General features: G+C 41.3%; 1 long non-coding RNA gene across 1 annotated transcript; it reads right to left on the reverse strand.

The window, feature by feature from the left end:
* Nucleotides 1-11: 11 nt before the first annotated feature.
* LOC129189778 (uncharacterized) lies at nucleotides 12-6679 on the reverse strand. The gene is made up of 5 exons (XR_008572873.1): nucleotides 6345-6679; nucleotides 6039-6249; nucleotides 1378-1522; nucleotides 251-362; nucleotides 12-116 (listed from the first exon to the last, which is right to left on the reverse strand). It is a non-coding gene; the product is annotated as an uncharacterized LOC129189778 (long non-coding RNA).
* Between the last annotated feature and the right edge of the window lie 3051 nt (nucleotides 6680-9730).

Here is a 9730-nt window from a genome sequence, read left to right on the forward strand (position 1 = left end):
ATCTCACCATTTATTCACACATCGTAGTGTCCTTTCCATTTTAAGGTGAACTTCTTTGTTCTTATACAAAGAGGTTACACTGAAGGCCATCCCACTTGTTTGCCTGTGGACGCCATCTGCTTAGCATATGAAGTGGAGATTAAAAAAAAAAAAAGGCTCTAAGAAAACATGTTTTTTCACCTGATACAATCTGTAATGGAAAAGCAACCTCTACCCCTTCATCCACTACTGTTAGCATGCAGCCACCCACCTCGATGGATACCGCTGGGGAACTTTCTTGCTTAGAAACGCAAGCAGGCTGTGTCAAAACAGACAACAGAGGCTCTTTTTAGACCGCCTGCAAGCTTGTTTCCAGGCCAGTGCTGTGCCATGATAGAGAAAAAGGAAGCAGAGTACATTTCATGCAAAATGCTGAGCATCCATTGCCTCCCTTGTGTGGATGCCATTGCCTGCAGCTGTCTTCACGACTGCTCTTCCAGTCAAATGAAGGCATTCCAGACTGCAATGACTGTGCTGCAAACAGACGCAACATGCTTCAACAGGCTTTCAAAGTGCTCCCTTCATTTTGCTATGTTTTTACCTACTTTTACTTCGACAACTTGGGACAAAATATGGGGACACCTTTGCATTGCACATACAGTACAGGAAGTGAAACTGAAAGAACAGCTTACGCTCTTTTTACATGACGTTGGACTGTGACTGTGAGAATATTTGTCCATTCATCTGGAAGAACATTTGTGAGGTCTGAGGTCACTGATTTTTGACCTCAAAGAGGGCCTGTTAGGTGTTTTATTCCATCCCAAAGGTGTGTAATGGAAACTATTACCTGCACTCAGTAACATAGTGCCCAAAGTCTGACCTGTGGACCACTTGCGGGCCACGGCGCTTGTTTACTGGGTCCTGGCATCTTTTAGAAATAAAATGAAACACTTCCCACATCACAACATTATGTAAGAGGATTAGAGTGGCACTAAAAGAAAGAAAAACATAGAAAGAGTAAAAGGTGTTAAATGTTAAAGCATACACTAGTACTACAATGGAATCCGTTTATCTCAACACCCCTGGCTGACATAGTCGATTGTCCACATAGCCGAAAGTAAAACTAACCATTTCTTGCTTATTTACTTGTCTCTTTGGCCAGACACATAAGGAGAATGGGCAATAATAAAAGCTTTATGAACCTAAAGCAGCTTGCTGACATCATTTTCCTACATTTGTAAAGTAGTCAACATGTGACTTTGACCGTACAAAGACATGCAGCAGGTTAAGCTCAAGATAGCTAAAGGTAACTCCATACTAATTTATATGCAATGCTTTGAAAATCCTGAGTCAAATTTCCATGCTACCACACACACCCAAAAATGGCTTTACACTGACCTTGCTTTGTGTACTGGCTGGAACAGCAAAAGGGCCTTCCTTAAACCATCCATCCAATTTCCATAGCGCTTGGCCTAATAAGTGTCCCAACTCTTTTGTCCGTAGTTGCGTTGTGTTTGTTTTGTCAAATGTTCCATCCTCTTCACTGCCAAGAAAACAGATTCAACAGGTTATTTCAGAAGATGTGGTGGAATTAACTTGTCAAAAAGTAATCCATGCAGCAGGGTAGAATATTGTCTAGTACTTTCCCAGAGCGCTTTGCAGCATGACGTGTGTGTGTGTTGTTTTTTTTTAGGGGAAGTAAAATCACAGCTGGCGGCGATCTGTGGTTTTGTCTGTCTGTGAGCATCACTAAGTCATCACATTAGGGAGACAGTCCAAGGAGTAGCAGCTGAGTATCAAAAGACTCTCTTGCGGCATTTCTTTTTTTTTTTTTTGCATACTGTATATACATTATGTCTCTATGTATACATATATAAGTTTTAAAGTGTCTTTTAAGTGGCTGTGTGGGTTTGCATTCAAATATTGCTAGCCATTAGTGTGTTTAGTCTACAGGGTGCAAAGAGCACCGGTAGAGAGGACAAGTAAGCCACTTTGTGCTGTGGGCACATACACAATAGGCAACTTGCATGGGTGGACACAGAAAAAGAGGTTTGACACGGCTGTGTAATATACTGTAACTAGCTGGGTTGTTTCAGCCAAAAATAACACTTGCTGCAGTCTTGAGTTATTGCTTTTCAGCATGTTGTTTTCCTAATAACGCTCCAAAATCATGCAAATAAATCTAGGAATACAACGTTTTTAAGCTGGTTATATGCGCAATAACACACACCCTGAGCCTCATTTAATTTTGTTTACGTAACATTTGTGTCACTTTTTCCAAGTATATACCGGACTTTCCAGTGTATACCAGTGTGTACCGATGTTTAAGCCGCACCCACTGAATTTAGAGAGAACCACAGATTTGTTCATATGTAGGACACACCGGCATATAAACTGCACATGTCGACGTCATAAAATGGCATACTGTGGCGCGGACGAGTCCGTGACGACCAGGTAGGTGTTTACTTGACATGAGCCAGTCACGAGCTATGAAAAAACTCACAACAACTTTGCCAACCCATTTGAAATCGGAGGAGGTCACTACTCAATATAACAGTCTGACTCACGGTGTCATCTTACAAAGAACGCAAAACTCGTCACACAGCAACTTCATACTCAAAAGGTAGCTAGTAAATATACAATACAAGTATCAATACAAGTTTAAAATTAAAAACCACATCTTTTTGAATTTCTTCCCATAATGCATTTTGTCCCAGCAAAGCATTTCATTCAAAGCATTTCAAAGCTCATCCATTCAGCTGCCTCTGTCCTCCAGAGGGAGCGAGAGGAACCGGAGACCACAGGATAGAGTGAAAAACTGCTCTCCTAGCCTCTTAAGTAAATTTCTCTTAAGAAGAAATACATTCAAGGCTAACTGTTTAGCTCACTAGCATGCTAGCTAGCGGCCATCTCCAGTCCCTGCAACAAAAGAGTTGCGCGATGTATTGTAAGCAAAGAATAATAGGAGTGTAAAGGTGCCTGTAGGCGTGCTATTTCATACCTACAAGGCTCTTATGATATTAAAAAATGTATTTAAAAAGTCATAAACAGGTTTTCTATGCTATAACTACAAAAATATTTGATTCATTACCATTGAACATTATATCGCAGGAATTCATTGATCACGGTCGGATCTGGAACCAATTAACATCTATAAACGAGATACGACTGTCCCAATTGTCCAAAAATTGATACATGATGCAAGAAAACCAATGATGAGATTCATAGATATCAGTGAAACATCGTCTTTGAAATAAAACCATATTTTTGTGAACCATTGTAAATATTTTCAATGCATTTCATGTATTATAATACAAAAACAGGAGGAGCCATGATGCATTGGCCCATAAAGATATCAGAGGCCTTTGATAGCCCACATGTAAAGCTCATGTATTGATATTGTATCACAAGAAATAGATATACAGGTAGAGCTGTGTCTGTGTACACTAAACCCCCCCACACGACATATTGAACACCCTGGACAATAATGTGTTGACCACTAAATTCCATCTTTCCCTGTTCCCGGTTGTCTTAAAGAACTGCTGTTGGAGCATCCCTCTTTTTTAAGCCCCAAATTAGTGCCTTCTATATACTTCGGTGTTTTATTATATCATTATTATTCCCTCACACCTTCCCTATGAATAGTGTTTTAAGGGTCTTTGTCATACCATAAAACACACCAAACTTGGCAGGAAAGTGTGTGCTAGTGAGTTATGTATTTAAGGGGTCCAGGAACATGCCCCTCAAAATTGATTTGTTCTCACCCCATGGAAAGTTTAAAAAAAAATAGTCCCAGGTACCAGTTACGTTATAATATTTCATTATAATTTATAACCTTATACTTGATGTGCATTGTTCACTTAAATATTGGCACACAAGCGCATGTGACTTGCAACCATTCACAGCATTTCATAAATCTAACCGCAGGCTGCGATCAAGTTCTCAGCAGGGGTAAAATCAACGTGAAGCCAACGGTGTGTTTGTTAGTTCACTGACTCTCTGAAGAATTGTAATTTGTTACTGTTATCACATTTCCTGCATTTCTTTTTGCTCAGACTCCTTAACGTTTCCCACCATTTTCCTTTGATTAGATGCACATCTGACTCACATTAAAACTTCCACATGCACGTCCAGAGGCTGCCTCGGAGCTGGTTGGGTTTTTTTTCTTACTTTTTTCATGCAGTCAAGGCCAAGTTGAGCCCTCCACATAAAAGCTGCATCTGACCCATAGAAAACTTGTCGGCGGCTGAGAATATTGTAGTGTCAAAGCCACTGTTTTCTCATCACACACAGTCCACTCCTTTATCACTCCCTGTAGTTGAACTTTCCAGTATAAGCAAGTGTTTTATTCATGAACGTAACCAGCGCCATGCAGGGATACTGTTTGGAAAGCTCGTCTGTCTCTGGCTGCCCAATGAAATCCCCCAAATTTTGCTCAGCGTCTGGGAATGATGTTATAATGACAGTACCATTCCTCTTGGCTTTTAGAATTTCAATGTCCAAGCAGGGCAACATTTTCACCAAAGACAAAGTACAGAGTGTTTTTCTCACGATTTTCAGATACCAAATTTATGGAAGCTATTTTTTGTGAAGACGTACACCCCTAATCAAAATTTAAGACCCATAAAGAAATTGCAAGAATTTAAATTTTCCATTGTTGGATCTTAAAGAGGATCTTAAGTCGAGATTCAAAATGCAACAAGAAGAAATGGGAGTGAGACAAAAAAATGTTTTGGAGTAAGCAATTTACCTCCCCGAATGTTCTCAATTGGATTTAGATCAGGGGAACATGCAGGATGTTCCAAAAGAGTGAGGTTACACAGACGAAGAAGGCCTTCAGTCATGAGGGATGCCCCATGCAACACTTTCACATAGCTAGCTACCGTTTGATGCCCCTGCACAACTTGAGGCTCCATTTTTCCATTGAAGAAAAAAGCACCCCAGATCATTATGGCGCCCCCCCTCCACTGTGCCGTGTGGAAAACATCTCAGGTGGGATCTCCTTGTCATGCCAGTAATGTTGGAAGCCATCAGGACCGTCAAGGTTCCATTTTTTCTCATCAGAGAATAAAACTTTCTTCCACCTTTCAATGTCCAATGTTCGGTGCTCTCGTGCAAATTTGGGGAATTTAGTGCCATTGAAGGAGACGAGGCCTTTGAAGACTTTTAGCGTGCTTCGCGGTGCTCGGTGAAACGTTTAAACCCGACATTACCACCGCTGACAAGGGCTCGCATTTGACTCTTTGCTGTCTCGTCTGAGTTTCCTATGTGATGCCGCTTCATATGCGCGACGATGTTGGTCTAACTTCCCCACTTCAGTACCACCACGGAATACCTGTCCATGAAAAGCTGACATCACCCTTGCTCCTTGCTGCCTTGTTAGCACGCTAGCAAACACTGTTGTTGTGATCACATGGCTTCTATCCGGTTGCTGCTAGAAAAACTTGCTGGGGCAGAGCCTGGAATGGACGGAGTTGTATCAGAGTGGCAATATTGAAGATTTCAAATAAATGCCGGTATAATCTGACGTAGCTTTTTTGCTGATATCGCCCAGATCAATACCGTATCGGTTGATCGTAAGTGTACACATATATACACCTATGTACAAATCTGTTCTACAGAACAAACTGTCCACAAATAACACACGTTAGCTAGCTAGGTCGCTCCCTGTTGCCAATGTGACGTAAAGTGACTGTCAGGCACAGTGTGTAAACACAGAAAAATAGCACGGCAATGTGTTTGCTCACTGACCGCTCAAACACACTGTCATCGATTGGTTTAGCCTGTGACTACTCCACTTTACAGGTTATGTTTTGATTCTCACTGTAATAAGGGACAACGTACCTCCGTTGTCAACACAGTACGGGACGCATAGTTTTATTTCTAAATACAAGATTCCGTTTTCCAAAGTACTGTTGCCAACCCTAATGGGGATGGCGCTAATTGTCCGTGCACGCAGCCGTCCTCATCACATCACGCACAAACACAAGCGCTCCCACTGAGGCGTTCAGGCCCACACAAGACAGTCGAACACAACAACAACATATGTTACAACTCACCCCGAAATGCCTCCAGCTCCTTTATACGTTTATTTTCCGCTTGCAAATGAAGCTTTCATTGTTGATTCTGTGCTTGGAGTTGGCGAGTCTTTGTTTCTTGCTCCCGCTTCCACTCCACCTCTCGAACTGCATAAATAATCGTTTGCTCACCAAGTGCAAGCGCCCTATTATATAGCGTCTCTCTTGACAATCCGTTGCCCATGCAAGAATACTGTAAATAAACATCAATAAGTACAGTATCCATAATTACTTAAGTGCCATTATCAAATACTAAATGGACATGTACAATTATTATTATGTACTTACAGCCATCAGCTGAGATTCCTGATCCCTTTACTTCTTGGTCGCCCGTGTTGGCACTGTAAATATAAATCTAGTACACTACACTAACTGTCCACCAGCTCACCGGCCGGGTTAGCTGTTGAGACAGTTTTACCTCAGTTTTCAGAAGATCCTTTCAAGTTCAAAGAGATTCCTTTATGCTCATTGTCATATAAATGCTCCTCACTGTGGCGCTGATTACTTCCATTGCTCTCGGCACACATACACAGTCCAGGACAACACTTTTTTAAATTGCTGCTACAGTAGACAACAACTATCCACTGGGACCCCACAGGGGTGTGTGCTGAGTCCGCTCCTCTACACGCTCTTCACCTACGATTGCGTGGCCTCCCAGAACAACACCAGCATCATTAAATTTGCGGATGACACTACAGTCATCGGCCTGATCACTGGTGGTGTTGAAACATCATACAGAAGAGAGGTGGCGGACCTCATAGCTTGGTGTCGTGATAACAATCTCCTTCTCAATACAGAGAAGACCAAAGAGATGATCATCGACCCAAGAACAAGGGAAAAGGAGCCGCATAAAGCCCTGTTTATTGATGAGACTGAGGTGGAGAGGGTGAAAACCTTCAAGTTCCTTGGCACACACATCAGCGAGGACCTCACCTGGTGTCTTGAATCTTAATTCTTACACATTCTTCTTTCTTTTCATTCATGATTCCATGTATTTCTTTTCCCTTACCCATTAGTGGCGGCCCATTTGCATGCTGAGATGTCACAGGATGTTTGAAAATGAGAATGAGAATAAGAATGATCCGTTTAAAACAAGCATATTTCGTTCTTTTACTCATTTCATGTTTACAGCCGCTGCCTTACTTCGTTTTTGGTTGCAAACAATATACTTTGGAGGCCGAGGGGAACAGCACCTTCAACACTATTCATCTATTACTTTTTTCCCAGGATGGTGCAAGCATCAAGGTTCATTTATGGAAAGACATTAATCTCACACCCCTGGAAATTGGCGTGCGCATCTCCCTCACCCATTTAAAGGCCACTGTGTCCACATAGGGCTTTGCCCTCGAGACCACAGATTGCTCCTGCATCAATATGAGTACAAAACTTTAACTTCAAATGAAAACTGCACTTTTTGGGAATGTCCAAATCCACACATATTTCTTTCCCTTTTTCTGCACGTTCTAACAAGAGAAAACGAGTATAGTGTGAGCCAATGCACATCATGGGAGGTACCTATTTAGACTGTGAAGCCATCTAAAACAACCTCTAACATCGTTTTATTGTTTTATATACATGCTGTGATCATGCATTAACTAGTACTTGTACATTGATGATAACATGTAATACTTACAGCACATGTGTCAAACTCGTGCCCCGGAGGGCCGAGACGCTGCAGGTTTTCTCTCCAACCAGTTTCTTCAGCAGGTGATTTAATTGATGAGCTCCTTCCCTCAAACTGAAGGTGTTGTATGTAATCGATCGTCGCGGCCCGCCACTACAAAAAAAAAGCCGCCAGACCTTAAAAATGAGGGTTTTTTTGAAAACTTGAAAAATTCTTTTCGTAATATATTGTAAGAATTGCTATATATGCTCTATAGATACTCTATATCTTATTATTTACGCACATATTGACCACAATTAGTTTTAAAATGATTTAAAATGTCATAAAAATGTTTCACTGCGCTTTATTTTGACCAGATACGTATCACTTTCTTTCTAATTATCGGGAAAATGAACATTAGCCCGTAAAATGTGTAGTCAATTGACGACAGCTTGTCACCTGCTAGGCCTATCCATGCCAGCGTGTGTGATCGCTCACATTTCAAGATCATTTGACTTTCTGGCATTTTTGTTTAAATGCCTGGCTGGTGCCATCTACAGTAGCTAGCTCGCTTTTGAGTGGCTAATACGTTCATCAATCATCGATCATCATCACAACTTACCTTTTTAAAGTGTCACTTAACAATCTCGCTCTCTTGTTATCATTTTAATACTTATGGTTGGTCTTCAACACACTAGTTGTGTGTCGAAGTTGTGCACCTGGCACACGTAGTGTGTCCAGCTTTAGACAGTGACGCTATCACAGGGTTCTCCAACAGGTAGCTCGTAAGCTAGCAGTGTTCACCAAAGAATATTTGCTTCACCTCTTACTATTTTATAAGTGTTCTATTCAAACATGACACCTGTATTTCATGACAAACCAGCACAATGAGTGGCCATGTGCTTTGTAAATAACGTGCCATTTAAATGTTGGCAGCCACATAAAACACAAATTAAATCACCTCCACTTTCTTTTTGTCAAAGTAGTTTTAATAGTTTAAATAACTATTTTGATTGTATTCGTATTAGTCTCAAACAGGAATCATATTCAATGTAGGTTTGTGTCAAATAAACCGAATGTGTCTGGTAGATTTAAAGAAGTAGTGTATTTGAAACATATCCTAAAATGTCTGAACAATTGAGTTACCTTCCACTGTGTTCATGTTAATGATATACTGTACATTACCTCAAATGACTGAAGTATCAAAGTGTCAATATTTTGATTTGAGAATTGATTTTAGAGCCTAAATATCTGGTATGGGGGTATCGATATTTCAGTATCGGTCTGCACGTCACTACTCATCATGGAGAAAGCATAGATAGGTGCATGGGATGCGGCTTTCAGGTTGAAGGCAGTTGATCTAGCGGCTTTTGCTCGGGTCTTGGCAGTGTGGAGCGGTGTCGGGAGGTCCACTGTAGCTGGGGGGCTGGGACGACAGCACAGGCTCGAGGACTGATTTGCCTCGGGCGGAGTTGGTGTTGGGAGCGACAACGAAAGAGGAAAAGAGACTGGTGGCGTGTATGCTGAAGGAATTGTGGGGGCTGTTCGATTCCAACACTTGAAGAGAACGTCTTTAGTTGTTTCAGGAGGAGGACGAGGACGGCAATGGATGCCTTTTCTGGTAGGCTACTGTTTAACTAGCTGTGTTACATGCACTGTTCGGCACAAAAAAAAGCATTAATTCAATTAAACGTTCAAAAAATCTTCCTGTGTAACATCATTCTGTGTACTTAATACACCGACGTGGACACTAGGGATGTTTATAATAATGTTTATAATTATGTTTATGTTGATGTTTATAATAACTCACTACATGTTCAAAATGAAGCTCTTAAATTTTGACGCCATAAGGCCACCATACTGAAGTGAGGCGTTACAAAGTCAGGTGTCACATTGAAACCAGTTGAAAGACAAGATATTCTATGGACCGGATCAAGTTCAGGTCAATCACAGGGTGCATGCAAACAACCATTCACCTTCACATTCTCACTTACGGGCAACTTAGAGTCTCCAATGAACCATAACATGGTTTTGGACTGTTGGAGGACATCAGATTCAAACCCAGAACCTT

The sequence above is a fragment of the Dunckerocampus dactyliophorus genome, chromosome 11 (assembly GCF_027744805.1).
Source record: "Dunckerocampus dactyliophorus isolate RoL2022-P2 chromosome 11, RoL_Ddac_1.1, whole genome shotgun sequence".
NCBI lineage: Eukaryota > Metazoa > Chordata > Actinopteri > Syngnathiformes > Syngnathidae > Dunckerocampus > Dunckerocampus dactyliophorus.